The sequence below is a fragment of the Haliotis cracherodii genome, unplaced genomic scaffold (genome assembly GCF_022045235.1).
Source record: "Haliotis cracherodii isolate W230 unplaced genomic scaffold, xgHalCrac1.p SCAF_4, whole genome shotgun sequence".
In the NCBI taxonomy this organism is placed as follows: Eukaryota; Metazoa; Mollusca; class Gastropoda; order Lepetellida; family Haliotidae; genus Haliotis; species Haliotis cracherodii.
In genome coordinates, this window is record NW_027266297.1 from 59,928,807 (window position 1) to 59,949,301 (window position 20,495).

General features: G+C 40.4%; 1 pseudogene; it reads left to right on the top strand.

The window, feature by feature from the left end:
• Positions 1-13,050: 13,050 nt before the first annotated feature.
• On the top strand, positions 13,051-20,213 carry LOC139480306 (uncharacterized; annotated as a pseudogene).
• Positions 20,214-20,495: the final 282 nt, after the last annotated feature.

Sequence of the window (20,495 nt, forward strand, 5' to 3'; positions counted from 1 at the left end):
CGTCTTGGCATGACGTGGCTCTCGATATGCATATCACCTAGGGCATAGGTCAAAGGTCAACCATAAATAAGACTAGAGGAACATATTCGTTTGTTATAAAATACAAAATATTGTCATTAAATTATGATTGTTATTTTACGACAAATGCACATATAATAGACAGCATATCCTAAACTTTCCAAATATTATATTTAATATTTATAGCTTGCCCAGGAACGGCTGCAAAATGCTAAATGGTATTTAAAGAACAAGCAAACAAATAACGAATAATCATTTTACGACATACGACCAAGTAAGTGACGGTTTTGGTCCCAGAATTAGAAGTTGACATCCATTAATTCTCTTCCTTATGTGTATCACTTCCAAATGCCTTTCAAAGACTTGATTAACACGAATGAACATTATCTGATGCTTAAAGGGTAGGCCTATTCGTATCCCACAGGAAATGAATTCATTTTCAACACCTAGCCAATCATTGTTAAATAACAGTTGTATTACTGACTGAGTGTTAAACTTCAATTGAGGGAAAGACTCCAGACCTTCATTGTACAGAACAGTAGTGGTGCATATGTTCACTGTGAAGTCTCCGTGGTCTAGGGGTAGAGCGTCCGGCCGGATAGCGGAAGGTCCGGGGTTGGATCCCCGGCCGCGTCACACTAAAAGGCGTTAAAAGATGGTACTTGTTGTTACCCTGTCTGGCGCTCGGCATTAAAGGGGCACTGATCTAACGGACTGGTTGTTGCCTTTGTTATTGTTTTTTCCCCGTGAGTACCCGGATGATACGCAAAGCAACTGAGCCTGACCAGAGACTGGGGTACCGTCTGCAAGGACAGCTAAATAAACTTGGAGGCTGGAGACAATATTTGTTTTACGCATTTTTGAACACTGATTGGTTAACTGTGATCTATAAAGATTTCGACAAAGGGCGCATGTTAATTAATTTCTTCAGCCTAAACAAACAGACAAAAAGAACAAGGGAGCTAGCTCATCGGATGTCGTCATTTGGAAATACCCCAGATGGTTATAGTTTAATACTAAAAAAAGTATCTATGCAGTGAAAGCAATTTCGGCTTGCGTCGATAATACGATTACTACTCCCTTGTTGTCATCCACGTTTTCACGTATAATAACCCTACACTTGTGTATTTGTCGTCATTCACTTGATGCTCAGTTAATGAATTTATTACAGGTACAATTAGTGGTAGCACCACTTAGATTATCTGACAAAGGTTCCCATTTGGCATTTATTGTGTCTGGGGTAATTATTCAATCTAAATCCAGGTTTGAAGTGAGGTGAAATGTGTGTTATGTAATATGCACGTGGCAGCCCAGCAAGAGATGAATGATCAGCTGATTTACTTATTTTTGTAAATCAACGGATCGTTCCTAGTCATCAAAGGATTAACAGAAAATACGTTGATTGATTAATCACTGTTATCTTGCACAGTGGATATGTCAAGAGTGAGTGTTTACATGTCTAGGTTTACTAAAACAAAGGGAATACACTCATATCATGGCGCGAAGTGCCGATGTATAAACAACATACTTTGTTCAAAGGGTTAACTCATAATACGTTGATTGATTGATCATTGTTATCTATCACTCAATGGAATTTTTAGGAACCGTGGACGTTATGAAAATAGTTGTCACGTGGGCTTTCTCAGCCGACCATTGAGACTTGACACCTATGTAAAACAACTGAAACAATCCAAGCGATCAGTTGAGAAACGAACACGGGTTATAATATCCCGAAACGATATATATCTTTTAAAATATTTGATTGTTACTGAGACACGTGACATCGAATAAGTTTCTTTGTACAGCTGCAGACGAGTGGGATATTGTTCCTTTGTGTGGATATTCACGGATACATTCCTCGAACAAGGAAGCTGCCTAAAACTTATAAGCATAAATTTGGTAGGTTGTAATTATGATATCTGCATTTTTTCCCTTCATTTGAACCGATTCGTTCTTGTTTCTCTACGTCTTGGTTGGGAAATTCTTCAATGCGCGATAGACGTTGTTGTCACAGGTCTTTTCCTTTGTAAGCGTGTATATATTACCGTCAATTTGTAAAATGTGATTCTCTCAGGCAATTTATAAAATGTGTAAATATTTCAGTCATTTTGGCTAAAAAATCTGTCCAGATTGATCAAGACTATCAAAAGGGCCTACAAACATCACAACAGATTATTATGTAGGATTAAAAGCCAAACAACTTAGAAATGTACTTTTCAACGTAACATTTTCAGTCTCTTGGTGATGACATTAAACATCAAAATGTTTGGAACTCGTTGTCATAATAATCCAGATGGCAATGTTTTTCAGTCACTTTGTAAAATAACTGAATATTTAGACGTTTAATATATTTGTTACACATTTGACAGTAAAAAAATATACAAACTATAAAAAAAGCATATGCTCAGGTGAAATATATACTTTGTGTTGCAAGTCAAAATAGTGTAAACGAAAATCGCAAAATTACCAAGCAAGTGACTTATCAAAACTTCGTCACCATTACCGATGCTACTCACAAAGATACCTACATTTCCTTATTATCTCGAAAACTGTATTTCATTTTGTTGATCAATGTGACCATACGCCCTTAATACTACCCATAAAAGTGACTAATGCGCTTACGAATGGCGCAGCAGAGGTCGCGAACTAGTTTATATTTCCGCTATACATCCGGGTACTCACTGGGAAAAAACATTAACAAAGGCAACAACCAGTCCCGGGGAATTGCGTTAGATCAGTGCCCCTTTAAGGGGCTAAAACAAGGACTGGTCGGCTCGGAGTCAGTATACTGTGTCTGAGTGGGGTATTCATGTTAATCTGCGGCATGGTATCTCAGTGAGCTAGCACTATAAATCGGCATCAGTCCGGACTAGTACAAGTAGCCACACGCACACACACATGTGCGTGCACGTCGCTATATAAGTGCAATAATCTTGGACGCGACGCTAAACACCATTTCACCCAAATCACTGTTAAGCTACAGTGACGACAATGGTTTTAACATCTTCCCGAGGCAAGAGAGTTAACTGACTATAAAAGTCCAGTTCCCACCCTTGCCGAACTAGGCTGGTATTATGGAGTTAGATTTTGGCTGGACTAACGAGTCTATGCATAGTCCAATCAAAATCGAGCAACGAAATCGAAATCCTTTTCGTAAACTGCCATGCAGATTTCGGTCGATTGAAAGATTTGCAAAACATGTGCACTACCAACTCATTGTCAACAGATATTATCTAAATCTTTTCATGTTTTTAATCAAGGTGCTCACGTGATTTGATGCACTTCGTGATGTAAGACTCGTATTATCACAATACAGATCTTGATTATCGATTATGGCCGCCATTTTGTTTGAAGAAATGCAAGTGATACGAGAGGTGGAATCTGATTGGTCCATAGGAGAGGCATGGAAGGGACATATCTCGTAATAGCCACAGGTGGCGCTACGATCGAGCCCAGGAATTCCAGCATAGTTTGGCAAGGGTTGATACTGTACTGTACATGTGTTCACTGCAAAGTTACAATGATGACACCAAATACTCTTCATATTGTAACAGTTATGGTACATATGTTCACTGAAAAGTTACAATGATGACACCAGATACTCTTCATATTGTAACAGTTATGGTACATATGTTCACTGTGAAGTTTCAATGATGACACCAGGTCTTCTGCGTATTGTAACATAAATGATACATGTGTTCTCTGTAAAGTTACAATGATGACACCAGATACTCTTCATATTGTAATATTAATGGTACATATGTTCACTGTAAGTTACAATGATGACACCAGGTGTTCTGCGTATTGTAACAGTAATGGTACATATGTTTAGTGAAAAGTTACAATGATGACACCAGATACTCTTCAAATTGTAACAGTAATGGTACATATGTTCACTGTGAAGTTACAATGATGACACCGGGTGTTCTGCGTATTGTAACAGTAATGGTACATATGTTCATTGTTAGTTTCAATGATGACACCAGGTGTTCTGCGTATTGTAACAGTAATGGTACATATGTTCACTGTGAAGTTACAATGATGACACCAGGTGTTCTGCGTATTGTAACAGTAATGGTACATATGTTCACTGCGCAGTTACAATGATGACACCATATACTCTTCATATTGTAACAGTAATGGTACATATGTTTAGTGAAAAGTTACAATGATGACACCAGATACTCTTCAAATTGTAACAGTAATGGTACATATGTTTAGTGAAAAGTTACAATGATGACACCAGATACTCTTCATATTGTAACAGTAATGGTACATATGTTCACTGTGAAGTTACAATGATGACACCAGGTGTTCTGCGTATTGTAACAGTAATGGTACATATGTTCACTGTGAAGTTACAATGATGACACCAGATACTCTTCATATTGTAACAGTAATGGTACATATGTTCACTGTAAGTTACAATGATGACACCAGATACTCTTCATATTGGAACAGTAATGGTAAATGTGTTCACTGTGAAGTTACAATGATGACACCAGATACTCTTCATATTGGAACAGTAATGGTACATATGTTCACTGTGAAGTTACAATGATGACACCAGATACTCTTCATATTGTAACAGTAATGGTACATATGTTCACTGTGCAGTTACAATGATGACACCAGGTGTTCTGCGTATTGTAACAGTAATGGTACATATGTTCACTGTAAGTTACAATGATGACACCAGATACTCTTCAAATTGTAGCAGTAATGGTACATATGTTCACTGAAAAGTTACAATGATGACACGGGTGTTCCGAGAATTGACAATTTGCTGAACTTCCGACAAACATACCAGGTCAAGTAAACATAACCTGCAATGTTCTTTAAGATAAACCTACAGATGTGTTTCACGGAAACCTCATCTCCGGACTCAACTCCAAGTGGGACAAATGTTGTGAACTGAATGCTATATTTTCGACTATTCAAACAAGACCACATTGAACCAGGATATGTAAAACACGTGCTTCCTTGACCTGAGTGTCTGTGACGTCACACACATCTGTCTAAATCATGAGTGACAGCTGTACATTTGCAGGTTATCCAGTCTCACTGGGGACTATGTGTTTTGATGACCCACATCTCCTTCCTGACCAGATCGCGGAAATGTACCCCTGTTATACGAATAAAACAATGATATTCCGCGCTTGGCTGGATTTAGAAATGTGTGTGACGTCATCCTGTGACCTTGACATTGTAGGTGCGTTCACGAGCACACGTCCGGACCTTCTCCCTGACCAAATATAAAGTTAGCAGAATATTTGTTGTGTTTAAAGGATTGAGGTGAAGCGGAAGTGAAATCTATTCACACTTTTAATTCTATATATTTCTGTTGAAAAATGCAAACAGATTACACATTCAGTATACAGAGTGCTTACAAATATATACAAGGCACTAACACTTCCTCAACAGCGCTTGCAGCTGGCGTTTTTTTTGTAACATACTTACGTGGACAAGAGTCAACATATTCATACAGCTATTGAAACAACATCTTCTTTCCTGTAAAAAGTTACAAGAAAAACAAGAGGCTGTTTCAGGATATGTATGAATATGTGAAGATCCGGGTTACAATAGGGCTTTAGCAACCCATGCTTGTATGTTTACATATATTAAAGCTGTGCCTAATTTTAAACTTAAATAAACTATCAGTTTGTTTGTCTGCCAAAATTACAGTTCAAAACAGCAAAACGAACCAGCATACAGCTAATTCCATGCCACTTCCACTCAGTGAATTAAATTATATATATATTTTTTTAATATATCAACCATGTTTTGTTTAAATAGTAGATACACATATTCACATTACTGTTCATATTCTCTGACCGCCCCCGTGGTGTAGTGGTAGCATGTTTCCGCGGCCACGTCATACCAAAAGACGTTAAAAGATGGTACTTGTTGTTACCATGTCTGGCGCTCGGCATTAAGGGGCTAAAACAAGGACTGGTCGGCTCGGAGTCAGTATGCTGTGTCTGAGTGGGGTATTCATTTTGAACTGCAGCATGGTATCTCAGTGGGCTGGCACTATAAATCGACAAACACAAACACACACACGCACGCACGCACGCACGCGACATCAAACCCCATTTCGCCTCATCTCCAACTTCTCTCATAGACATGAACCTGTTTGATCACATGTAACTGTTATCTAAATATGTGAGTTTCCGCCACTTCTCTTCTTATCCCTTGACGATGTTCCTGTAGCAGTTCATTGATGCAAAATAGGGGCGATGGGGTAGCCTAGTGGTTAAAGCGTTCGCTCGTCACGCTGAAGACCCGGGTTAGATTCTACACATGGATACAATGTGTGAAGCCCGTTTCTGGTTCACCCGCCATGACATTGGAATATTGCTAAAAGCGTCGTAAAACCATACTCACCCACTCACTGATGCAAAATACCATTTTGGTGTGTCACCAGTTGTAAAAAGCACTGTTGTGTAACTGATTGATAAAATATCTAACGTTAGTTGTTATCTGTGCACTTTTCATCCACCTCACATCACAAAGTGTGACTGAATGAATAAAGACTGAATTTACAGTAACAAGGTATTCGGTTTATTAATGTTGTTATTTGTACAGTTTGCAAGCAACTCTTATAAAGTGATACACAATCAATAAAAGCTGAATTTACAGGAACATATTCAAATCTAATTATGTTGTTATTTGTGCAGTTAGCAAGCAACTCACATCCCAAAGTAATCAGAAAACTGAATATGAAATTATCCATATGTTCATCACCACATTCAGTGATAACAAATATGACTAATGCATGAACGTTTTGTTAAAGATTTTACCACCATGTTGACGTGAAATCATAATACATTCTTCATTATACATTCTTCATAATACATTCTTCATAATACATTTTTCATAATACATTCTTCATAATACATTCTTCATAATACATTTTTCATAATACATTCTTCATAATACATTTTTCATAATACATTCTTCATAATACATTCTTCATAATACATTTTTCATAATACATTCTTCATAATACATTTTAATAATACATTCTTCATAATACATTTTTCATAATACATTCTTCATAATACATTTTTAATAATACATTCTTCATAATACATTCTTCATAATACATTTTTCATAATACATTCTTCATAATACATTCTCCATAATACATTTTTCATAATAATTTCTTCATAATACATTCTTCATAATACATTCTTCATAATACATTCCCTCACATCGACTTTTCCTCACATTGAATATATACATAATAGGTTTTTTACAGTTTTATTCACAATGTGACAAACTATAATGCTATGAATATTAAAATTCACGGTCACTTGTGAAATTCACTAAATGTCCCCAGCTGGAACGTGTCACAGATATACATTCTTGCCAAGTCTGGTCGTCTTTGACATAGCATGCATGTACTGGTTGAGTGACTTCCCACATAGAAAGGATTTAAAATCTTGAAGACATCCTATCTAAATGGTCCACAAGTATTCACTCCAATTCCCTCTAACAATAAGCAGTTAACTTTGGTATCCCCAAGCACTTATACTCAGCATGGTCATCAGGCAATTGTAAAAATCACCAACACAAATGAAATCCTGTCTACATGGTCGACGATTGTTAAACACATCCTCTCAACAGTCAGACAACATGGCAGTCTATTTTCATTTCCAATATCCTGTTATAATTAGTGAGTGAGTGAGTAAGTATGTACCCATGTCGGGAATCGAACCCGGGTCTTCGGCGTGACGAGCGAACGCTTTAACCACTAGGCTACCCGACCACCCCTGTTATAATTAGTGGTATATGTTAGAAAAACGCATTCTGAAAAGCTACCCAGAGACCACTACCAAACTTCCTCCTAAAAGTTCTTACAAAAACAGAACACAAATAGAAACTACAAAGTCAAACCATTTTCAACCTCGACATGGCAGTATATCCTGCAACAGGAAGGTCTTAAATGTGTTAGCGCTCTTCCAGATAAGACCCGGATGTGAGGTGGCGACGCTGCTGAATACTGATGTCCTAAGCTTGACGATAAATGTATGTTATAGTGTTCTTCCACCATCCAGTAACAGTTGCAATGGTGATGTCATCCTCTGATCCCACCCAACAGGAAAATGATGAGGCTCCTGCCTTTGACTGAAGATCGACACACTGTAAATTCCTTGGTCACATTGCGGTTCCCACGAACCAGCGCAGGACGTAGATTACAGCATAGGCACCGTGAGTATCCACGATCTCAGTACGTTATTATTTTGAAATATGAGGTTGCATATCTAAGTATCACTTTAGATATTGTATTATGTTCTTTTTCTTATCTGAATAAAACTTTTAGTTTGAAGTCCATATTTTCTTTAATTCATGGATATGTTAATATTTCATTCAAAGCAAAAAGTAAAGCCTTTCTCTGTTTAGTAGTCCTGTTATCAGTGAAACGTCACCCATGCAAATCTATAACATTAATTATTACAATGATAACATGACATGGCAAATATTTACTTCAAATTCGGAATTTTTTACTGACATTATTTTTGTATACTAACTTCTTATGAAATTCTGGGGGCACGGGTGGCCCAGTCGTCTAAGGCGCCGCGATTCGCTGTGCAGAGTTGCGTCCCTTGGGCAAGCCAGAAACCTATGATTGTGGGTTCGAATCCCGGTTCGCCCCGATTATGTTTCTAGGTTTGTCAGCACCATACCCGTGCTCGTAGGTTTCACCGAAGTGGTAAACGTCTGAGACCTGCATCACTTCGGGCTTTCCTCCCACATTAAGCTGACATGCCGTGATATAACTGGAATACTGTTAAAAGCGGTGTTAAACCCAACTCACTCACTCACTCTTATGAAATTCTACAAAGAATAAAATACGAAAAGCTGACTGTACCTAAATGATGCTCGACCTGTGAGATTAAATCCTTGATTCTTTTCCCGTTTGGAAATGGAACAATCTCATTAAAATCAGATCTTAGTTCTCGCTACCGCTAAACACCAATCTACTATCATTGATCTGTAGATAGTTTTTCCTAGATGAAACGATCTGATTGGTCTTCTGGTGCCTCCAAATCTAACGTAATATCAATGTTCTTTCTACTTGTGATGCAACTAATGCAATTATTCACTTGTGAGGAAGGAAGAGTTTGCTAACGCTGATTGAATCCAGACATTCATGGAATGGAACGTAGTATTAATATTAGGTTATGGGAATCAAAAATAATTTCGCATGACGTCAAACATTATTTCAGTGGTGAGAGCTACAATTATCATTGATGGTATTTGTTCGTCACTCTGAGAGTGATGCTCACTGACGCTTAAAGGTTATATGTATTTTGAAAGCTGGGATCACTTATAGTCTAGTGCTGACAGACTCTTCAACACATCATCTAGAAATGTGTCGTTAATAGTAAAGACATGCAATTGAAACACGTCTAAGGACCTATTGTGTGCAATTCAAGAAACTATCATTCTCCAATAAATGGAGACTTATGATTTGAACGAGTTACATCACCCCCGGAACCAAGGAGTGGCCAATGTAGAAGGGAACAACATCCCCGGAACCAAGGAGTGGCCGATGTAGAAGGGAACAACACCCCCGGAACCAAGGAGTGGCCAATGTAGAAGGGAACAACACCCCCGGAACCAAAGAGTGGCTGACGTAGAAGGGAACAACACCCCCGGAACCAAGGAGTGACTGACGTAGAAGGGAACAACACCCCCGAACCAAGGAGCGGCCGACGTAGAAGTGAACAACACCCCCGGAACCAAGGAGTGGCCGACGTAGAAGGGAACAACATCCCCGGAACCAAGGAGTGGCCGATGTAGAAGGGGACAACACCCCCGGAACCAAGGAGCGGCTGAGGTAGAAGGAAACAACACCCCCGGAACCAAGGAGTGGCCGACGAAGAAGGGAACAACACCCCCGGAACCAAGGAGCGGCCGACGTAGAAGGGAACAACACCCCCGGAACCAAGGAGCGGCCGATGTAGAAGGGAACAACAACCCCGGAACCAAAGTGTGGCTGACGTAGAAGGGGACAACATCCCCGGAACCAAGGAGCGGCCGATGTAGAAGGGAACAACACCCCCGGAACCAAGGAGTGGCCAATGTAGAAGGGAACAACACCCCCGGAACCAAAGAGTGGCTGACGTAGAAGGGAACAACACCCCCGGAACCAAGGAGTGACTGACGTAGAAGGGAACAACACCCCCGAACCAAGGAGCGGCCGACGTAGAAGTGAACAACACCCCCGGAACCAAGGAGTGGCCGACGTAGAAGGGAACAACATCCCCGGAACCAAGGAGTGGCCGATGTAGAAGGGGACAACACCCCCGGAACCAAGGAGCGGCTGAGGTAGAAGGAAACAACACCCCCGGAACCAAGGAGTGGCCGACGAAGAAGGGAACAACACCCCCGGAACCAAGGAGCGGCCGACGTAGAAGGGAACAACACCCCCGGAACCAAGGAGCGGCCGATGTAGAAGGGAACAACAACCCCGGAACCAAAGTGTGGCTGACGTAGAAGGGGACAACATCCCCGGAACCAAGGAGCGGCCGATGTAGAAGGGAATAACAACCCCGGAACCAAAGAGAGGCTGACGTAGAAGGGAACAACATCCCCGGAACCAAGGAGTGGCTGACGTAGAAGGGAACAACATCCCCGGAACCAAGGAGCGGCCGATGTAGAAGGGAACAACGCCCCCGGAACCAAAGTGTGGCTGATGTAGAAGGGGACAACATCCCCGGAACCAAGGAGCGGCCGATGTAGAAGGGAACAACGCCCCCGGAACCAAAGTGTGGCTGACGTAGAAGGGGACAACATCCCCGGAACCAAGGAGCGGCCGATGTAGAAGGGAACAACAACCCCGGAACCAAAGAGTGGCTGACGTAGAAGGGAACAACATCCCCGGAACCAAGGAGTGGCTGACGTAGAAGGGAACAACATCCCCGGGACCAAGGAGCGGCCGATGTAGAAGGGAACAATAACCCCGGAACCAAAGTGTGGCTGACGTAGAAGGGGACAACATCCCCGGAACCAAGGAGCGGCCGATGTAGAAGGGAACAACATCCCCGGAACCAAAGAGTGGCTGACGTAGAAGGGGACAACATCTCCGGAACCAAGGAGTGGCCGACGTAGAATGAACAACACCCCCGGAATCAAAGAGTGGCTGACGTAGAAGGGAACAACGCCCCCGGAACCAAGCAGTGGCTGAGCTATGAGCTGCTTCTCTAGCCATTCAGAAGCTGTAAGAGGGGCGCCATAATAGAACTGGAGAAAGAATACTGATTACACTCTGGGTTTTTATTCTCCCGTGTTTTTGGTTCCGATAGAAAACCTCCGATAGGCACATCACCTGGGCTTGTTTGCCACATGTTTGAACAACAGGCTCCCAGTATATTCACCCCAGTCCCTGAATCCTCAATATGGAGTCGATGGCTGGGAAACGAGGTGTGTTCGTCATTGGAAGCGAAGCATGTATCCTTCAGAAACCACCTTTTGAATCCAGTGGTCGGACGTGATGAGTATTTAAATTTCGGTGATAGTCCGTACTGAGACTTTCCGAACCTGAGATAGCAAATGCTACCCTGCATCCATATGAGTTGAAATCCACACTGAGAGTAAACTGTCCCGTGCGGAACCGACTGATGCCTACCACACCAGCAGTGAAATCCACACCAGCTGTAAATGAGATATCTCGTGCACATCCGACAGTTCCGACTGTTACAGTGAAATCAACACCGGCTGTAAGGAAACTATTTGACGGAAGTGACCATTATTCCTTGTCAGTGAAATCCACACCAGTGGAGGGATGGTATCTATCACGGCTCTGCTTGTGACAAAGCTATCCCGCGATGATCATACGGTTGCCGACTATTCGACACTCCCACCATCAATGAAATCCATCCCAGTCGTGAGCACCATGTCTATCACGGCCCGGTTGCCAACCAACCAATATCCGAGCCGTCGGTGATTCTGTATGGTCTGGTGATCACTCCTGTCGGAAGTACGTGTCGTGGATTAGACGGATCCGATCCTCACGATCCGAAACACCCGTCCCTGCTCCTCTCTCCCCTCTGAGCGGCAGACACGATCTCGGCTTGGCGTTCGAGCCAGGGTGTCTCTCTGCTTCAAGATACTTGCTTCCCGTTTAGCGGGCTGTTGATCAGCAGGGAAGATGTCTGCACCTTCTTGATGGCGCCCGTCTCGGGTAGGTCTTGGGTTGTTCCACCCTGCATAGTCAGTGCCTCCTCCACACTTCTTCGAACTGACAAAGGAGACATCATCTTGACCCACAACATGTTACCACCTAGCAACTACGTGATAAAAAGTAATCTAAAATAAAAATACTCCTCAGCTGTTTCAGAGGATAATACTATCTGGTTCTTACTAGAATACATTAACGGCAGATACAAAAAAATGTTATGATATGACAACTCTGAAAAAAATAGATGTTGAAACTAGCACACACAGGAAAGAAGTGAGGTTTTCCTGCCTTGCGCATGCGCAAGGGGCCTTAACAACAAGATACTATTACTTGCATAACTTATTACGGATAGTTGACAGTGAAGTGGACTTCTGTTGGAAAACTGAAGATTTTATAGTGTGGTGAGAGCCAAAATACAGGATTTATGGCTATGATATAATAGAAGTAATGTTTTTTTTGTTGAAATTTGGGATTTGTAAAGTTCATAGTTTCTTGAATTCAGGGGTATCAAAGCCTCTGACTTTGATTGGTCCTATTATCAGTGAAATAAAGACACCACTACAAAGACATAAATGAAATTAAAACTATAACAACTTGAATTAGGAACTTCTTAATTCCAATTTGGAATTTATTGCTGGCATTCATTGCAGACTTTGGACCAGAAATCAGCCTCTGAACAGATCTAGATAAGTCCCAAGCAGACGAAATCATCCCAAGTGTTTTCACTAACACTTTCTTAAGTTGCATTTATATGTTACATCGAAAGTTTCTTATTTGTTTAGATGGACCTGAAAGTGACATCGCTGCACGACATAGTTAGGTAAAGAACTAAAACTGAGATGGCCAGTTCAAGTGAACTCACAAGTGTGTCATTGACGCCGGAGGAGGATGACCTTGAAGAGCTCATCGTTTCAAAAGGTATTCCGGTTAGGGCCAACTCAGGTATGTTGACATTTCATGGCCTAATTCAATCCAGAACTAATTTTAAAACATGACATGACCCAAACACCTGAATCCAACGATAAAGCATATCCCCTATCGGGGCATCGCTTCCAAGGCAGAGATACCTGGCTCCATTCCATTCATAACTGAATTCTGAAGCAAAATATAACCTAACCTAACTAGCCACTGTTAGTAATCATTCTTCGTGTTCGTATTTGTATTTATTTGTTACAAGAGACTAAATACGTCTATTCATAAATCCAACACGGACGCCAATATCATGGACGACACTTTTTCTAATGAACCTGGAAAAAGCAATATTGACTGAGGACGAAATCTGAGATCGATATTGCTTTTATTCAGATACATAAAAACAGGTATTGACCTCATACGTAAAGTTTATAATTGATGTATTGCCCATTTAAAAGACAAAGACATATACAACATATCAAATTATGTTAGCTGCAATAACTATAAGAGGTTCCAACAAACGGAGACATATGATTGGCTGAGGTTTCCGGTAATTCCCATTCTACTTCTAGCAATTAAAGTCAATACTGTAAATAACGCAAAGTAACTGTGTGGCTTACCTACCTATTGATGTAAAGTAACTGTGTGGCTTACCTACCTATTGATGTAAAGTAACTGTGTGGCTTACCTACCTAATGATGTAAAGTAACTGTGTAGCTTACCTACCTTTTGATGTAAACTAACTGTGTGGCTTACCTACCTATTGATGTAAAGTAACTGTGTGGCTTACCTACCTATTGATGTAAAGTAACTGTGTGGCTTACCTACCTATTGATGTAAAGTAACTGCGTGGCTTACCTACCTATTGATGTAAAGTAACTGTGTGGCTTACCTACCAATTGATGTACAATAACTGTGTGGCTTACCTACCTATTGATGTAAAGTAACTGTGTGGCTTACCTACCTAATGATGTAAAGTAACTGTGTAGCTTACCTACCTTTTGATGTAAACTAACTGTGTGGCTTACCTACCTATTGATGTAAAGTAACTGTGTGGCTTACCTACCTATTGATGTAAAGTAACTGTGTGGCTTACCTACCTATTGATGTAAGTACCTATACTGTCATAAAGTGTACGTGGGTAACCCAAAAGGTAAAACAAATTGTCAGAATCAGGAATGAGAATATGTCACATTTCAGTTTAAATATTTATGCAATATAAAAGTAGAAAACAATCATATTATGAAAACAAACTACTGATATGTTTTCTCATCAATGACTTCCTGAAACATTTATTGTTGCCAAGGTACAAGGGGTATTAAGGAAGAGAATTTATTCTGGATGTCAACTTCTTTATTATGAGGAACACAATGTTTCAGAGTATATCTGATGAAGGAGTAAGCATATACTCCGGAACGTTGTGTTTCTCACAATAAAGAAGTTGACATCTGTAAATTCTCTTCCTTGTGTGACTCTCTACACGGATTCAAACAGTTTGCACATCGGTTTTTCGATTCATACCTCAATGATCCAAAAACATTCCATAGTCAATCCTGAATTTTACGTACTCTTTTGGAGTAAGATACATACTCAAGATATAAACAGCCATTCTTGTCTTTGATAGGAGTTTCAAATCACGACTTCTTTGTATCTGTAACAACTATTACTGATGTGTCTTTGAAGTAGGTGCATGTCCTTAGATACATACAAATTGCCACTATATGCTTCGACAATCGTTCCACAACAAGCTGAAGCCTATGCTAATTGATATTATGATTGGTATATTAGTCCCAAACCCTATATCAACAGGACCTCATTCAAAATGGTATGATAGTGAAATTGTCAGGGCTGTCCTAATACACTTCGTTGCGATATTGCACATATCACAACAGTTACGTTGCAAAAGGTTTGTTTTGTTTGTTTGTTGTTTAACGCAATATTCCAGATATGACGGCGGACTGTAAATAATCGAGTGTGGATCCCAGACAAATCAGTGATTGATGTTATGAGCAATGAACCACACCCGGGTACTCTATCAGTCCCAATCCATTATTTCCCCTCTTACAACAAGCATAGGTGCTGAGGGCCAATTCTATCAAGGAATCCCCATTGGGGTAGTGAAGTAGCGATACAATGCAAAACATGAAATTCAACACAAGGTATTTTTAAAAAAAACATTTGTTAACGTTTGGGAATTTACAGTTTTTGGTAAACTGTTTTATTAAAACCATTCTTTGAAATGTTCATGTTCATCTCAATAAATAAGGAAAGGCCTACTCAGAAATCAAGATGTCATTTAAAATGGAAGAGTTTGTTGAGGCTATAAAATTAGAAGCAGTGTTAGCTTTAATGAAAAGTGAGAAGGTGAGCTACACAGGATATTGCCATGTTATTTATTTTAGATAATTTCTTAAATACAGATCAGTTGAATATCTTTGTCTCATTTAATATTGTTGATAGACGATGTCCCTAAAGCCATCACTCTCGTCAAGACGCAGAACATATATACGGGACCGACTCCTGCAGGGACAGTTGGAGATGGTAGGTAACAAAAACCATGTCAATATCTGGACGGGTGTAAAGAAATCACAAATCCCTGGTCATGCATATGTACAAAAGTTTCTCTCAGTATCGATATCAAACTATTTTCTGCATAAACATAATATATACTGAGAACTGACAATAAAGTTGAAAATATGATGTCGCCATTTAAGAATTGACTTTCACTTTGTGTGAGTTCATTGGAGAATGGACCTTCATAGAGTGAGGGCCAAACTGTATGAACGTCGGAGCTTGCGAGGATATTTGTGAACGATCGTGCAGTTAAACTCTCTGACGTTTCTCAATGTAAACTAAAACGCTGAGTTCAAATTTAAAGGGTCTAAATGTTCAGAGAGAACGCTTCCGTTCGTATTCGTGCTGGGGAATTCCCAGGGGTTTCCCCAGAAATGGGGAAGTAGTCCGTCAGTGTTTAAGTCATTTCAAGAACACGGTCTCGTGACAAAAACATTTGAACGTTAAATTGTCTCGTCCAATTAAAAAGCCGTATATCGTATATACTTCAAATAAAAAAATTATATAAAGAAACATACAAGCCAAAGTTCAGCTTCCTATGTGTTGAATCTTTTGAGAAAACACAGGAAATAGGGACCAGAGAGTGGGGCCTATGTCAAATTCAGGCACAGAGCATTATCATTGTTAACATCATTTCATAAATATATCATAAAATTATGACTGCTTTAATTTGTAGCCACCCTGGACCTTCAAATAGATGATGCCGAAGAAATCTTTGTTGCAACCGAGAGCTTCAGGATTGTAGAACAAAAACTGAAGTATTTTGGCCATGTCACAATCTGTGGTGCTTCAGGAGAAGGCAAAACAACAGCAGCTCTCATGCTGGGTTCACAGTATAGAAAAAGGGGTTACAAACTTGCATTTGTGGACATAATTGAACGGTTTGACTTGAACAGCTTCTTGAGTTCATCACCTAGAGTATTTCTGATCATAGACGATATGTTTGGTACTGTTGGGTTATCCACAGATGTTTCACAGCTGAAAATATTTCTGAATAAGCTTGCTCGACACTTAAAACACTGCAAAAGGAGAGCTGAGAAGCAAGGCGCACCAAGAAAACAGCAAGTTAAAAAAGGACAAGAGTCAACAAAGAAGATTCGTGTTGTCTTCACAACCAAGTCATACAACTTCCATGATGGACTGGCTCAGCTGCAGTATGAAGGATTCTCCCTGTTCAAGGGACCAACACTGGTGGATTTGACAACTCAAGAGAAACGCAGATATACTCAAGCAGAGAAGAAGGCTATATTTGAGCACCACAGGGACATACATAGAGAATATTCCGATGAAGACTGTGAAGATATACCTGACTTCGAACTGTGGCACATAGATTCAAGTATATTTGGATTTCCCCTCACATGTAAACTCAGTTTTGATTTTTCATCTATTTTCAAAAATAAAAATAAGTTTTTCAAGGAACCATTGTTATATCTAAGGCTAGAGCTCAAAAACTTACTGAGATCGAAAACTGATCGATCAGCTGTATTGGTCCTAATGCTACTGTGTGATGATAACTTAGATTTGGCTAAGTTGGAAGCAAACGGCAAAGACAAGAAACTGGACCACATGGTCAGTACTGTTTTGGATTTGCTGCCATCAGCATCACGTCAAGGAATGTATGAAGCAGCAAAGTGTCTGAGAGGAACATTCCTTACACGTGGCGATGCTGTTGGATTTGCTCACTCTTCGATCTATGACGCTTGTGCTTGTTCGTTGTTTGAGATCAGTCCAACATTTGTGCTGACTCACTGCAGTGACAACTTCATATATGAGCGAGTGCAACCACAACCAGTGGAAGAAAGCAAAATCGATGATCATCTCCACCTGATCTACCTCTCCGAAGTATATTATGATATCCTAACTACACGACTTGCAGAATCAATAAAGAATGGGCAGTTTTCAAAATCAGTGACACATCCCATTCTCCGACAAGAAAAGGTAGCTCTTCAATTGCTTGAAAAACTACATGATGGATCCATGGATGAATGTTGGTTTCACAAGAGAGATAAGGGGAATTGCTTTTGTATTGGGCTGTTCTTGGACACAGTGCAAAGTTTGTCCTAGAAATAGAACATGAAACTGGAGGAGAATTCACTCAAACAGAGATCAGTGAAGCCATGGAAGGTTGTGTGGTCATCAACAATCTGACTGTATTGAGGTGGCTTTTCCCCAGGAGTAACAATCCAAACATTGATTTAACCATGAACTTGTGGATGTTGCAGGCTGCTGAACATGGGAGTTCTGAAACACTTGTTTATCTTATAGAAAATGGTGCTGATGTATTTACCATTGATGCAGAAAAGAGAAACATCATTCACATAGCATGCACTAAAGGACACAAGAAAACACTAAAAGTACTGAAAGAGCACAACAGTGAATACTCTAAGGATGAAGTGAAGAAAGTTTTACTTAACTCTACTGATGATACGGGGAGGACGCCACTCATGGTTGCAGTACTCACAGGATCTTATGAGTGTTATCAGCTGTTGCAATCAATATCTAACAAAAATACCAAAGACAAGAATGGAAATGATATAATGAATCTTGCCTGTTGGGGTGGTAACAAGGCTATAGTAAAACATCTTGTGTCACCTTCAAATATCAACACGAGGGGCGAGAATGGATCTACACCAGTAATGATGGCAGCTTTTTGTGGACATCAAAGTGTGTTTGACCTCCTAGTGTCAAAACAAGCTGACCTGACACTAGTGGATAACGATGGTGATAGTTTACTTCATGTTGCCTGTCAGGGTGGTAACAAGGCTATAGTACAACATCTTGTGTCACCTTCAAATGTCAATACCAGGGGACAGATTGGATCTACACCAGTAATGATGGCAGCTTTTTGGGGACATCAAAGTGTGTTTGACCTCCTAGTATCAGAGGAAGCTGACCTGACACTAGTGGATAACGGTGGTGATAGTTTACTTCATGTTGCCTGTCAGGGTGGTAACAAGGCTATAGTACAACATCTTGTGTCACCTTCAAATATCAATACCAGGGAAAAGAACGGATCTACACCAGTAATGATGGCAGCTTTTGGGGGACATCAAAGTGTGTTTGACCTCCTAGTATCAGAGGAAGCTTACCTGACACTAGTGGATAGCAATGGTGATAGTTCACTTCATGTTGCCTGTCAGGGTGGTAACAAGGCAATAGTACAACATCTTGTGTCATCTTCTGATATCAATACTGGGGGCGAGAATGGATATACACCAGTAATGGTGGCAGCTTTATGGGGACATCAAAGTGTGTTTGACATCCTGGTATCAGAGGAAGCTTACCTGACAATAGTGGATAACGATGGTGATTGTTTACTTCATGTTGCCTGTCGGGGTGGTAACAATGCTATAGTACAACATCTTGTGTCATCTTCTAATATCGATACTGGGGGCAAGAACGGATCTACACCAGTAATGATTGCAGCTGGTAAAGGACATCAAAGTGTGTTTGACCTCCTAGTATCAAAGCAAGCTGACCTGACACTGGTGGATAACGATGGGAATAGTTTACTTCATGTTCCCTGTCGGGGTGGTAACAAGGCTATAGTACAACATCTTGTGTCACCTTCAAATATCAATACCAGGGGTCAGAATGGATATACACCAGTAATGGTGGCAGCTTTGTTTGGGCATCAAAGTGTGTTTGACCTCCTAGTGTCAAAGCAAGCTAACCTGACAATAGTGGATAACGGTGGTGATTGTTTACTTCATGTTGCCTGTCAGGGTGGTAACAAGGCTATAGTACAACATCTTGTGTCACCTTCAAAGATCAATACCAGGGGACAGAATGGATATACACCAGTAATGGTGGCAGCTTTGTTTGGGCATCAAAGTGTGTTTGACCTCCTAGTGTCAAAGCAAGCTGACCTGACACTGGTGGATAACGATGGGAATAGTTATGTTGCCTGTCAGGGTGGTAACAAGGCTATAGTACAACATCTTGTGTCTTCTCTAATACCAACACAAGGGGGCGGATTGGATTTACACCAGTAATGGTGGCAGCTTTTTGTGGACATCAAAGTGTGTTTGACCTCCTAGTGTCAAAGCAAGCTGACCTGACACTAGTGGATAATGGTGGTAATAGTTTACTTCATGTTGCCCGTCGGGGTGGTAACAAGGCTATAGTACAACATTTTGTGTAACCTTCCAATATCAATACTAGAACACAGTTTGGATTTACACCAGTAATGGTGGCAGCTTTGTTTGGACATTAAAGTGCGTTTGACATCCTGGTATCAGAGCAAGCTGACCTGACACTGGTGAATAACAATGGTGATAGTTTACTTCACGTTGCCTGTCGGGGTGGTAACAAGTCTATAGTACAACATCTTGTGTCACCTTCAAAAATCAATACTAGAACACAGTTTGGATTTGCACCAGTAATGGTGGCAACTCTAGCATGTCATCAAAGTGTGTTTGACCTCTTCATATCAAGGAATGCTGACCTGACACACTGGAAAGCTGTGGTAATAGTTTACTTCATTTTGCCTGTCATCCTGTCAAAACAGCAATAGTATAATAACTGTGTCATCTGCTAACAGTGTTAAACCAAGAAATTGAAGCCCTCAAAGAAATATCAAACAATTGATGTCATTGTTAATAATTTAAAGAACACTACCTCAGTGACCTGATGTCCTATATTTTGGCAGTCATCACACTATAAAGATCTTCAGTATGTACGTCTCTGTAACTATCAGAGATTGTAGTGTTTAGCCATCCTGCGATTGTCGCTTTGATAATGTTTTTATCAGAAGTTGTTTTATATCAAATAAAGTGACGTTTATTGGTTTTCCGCT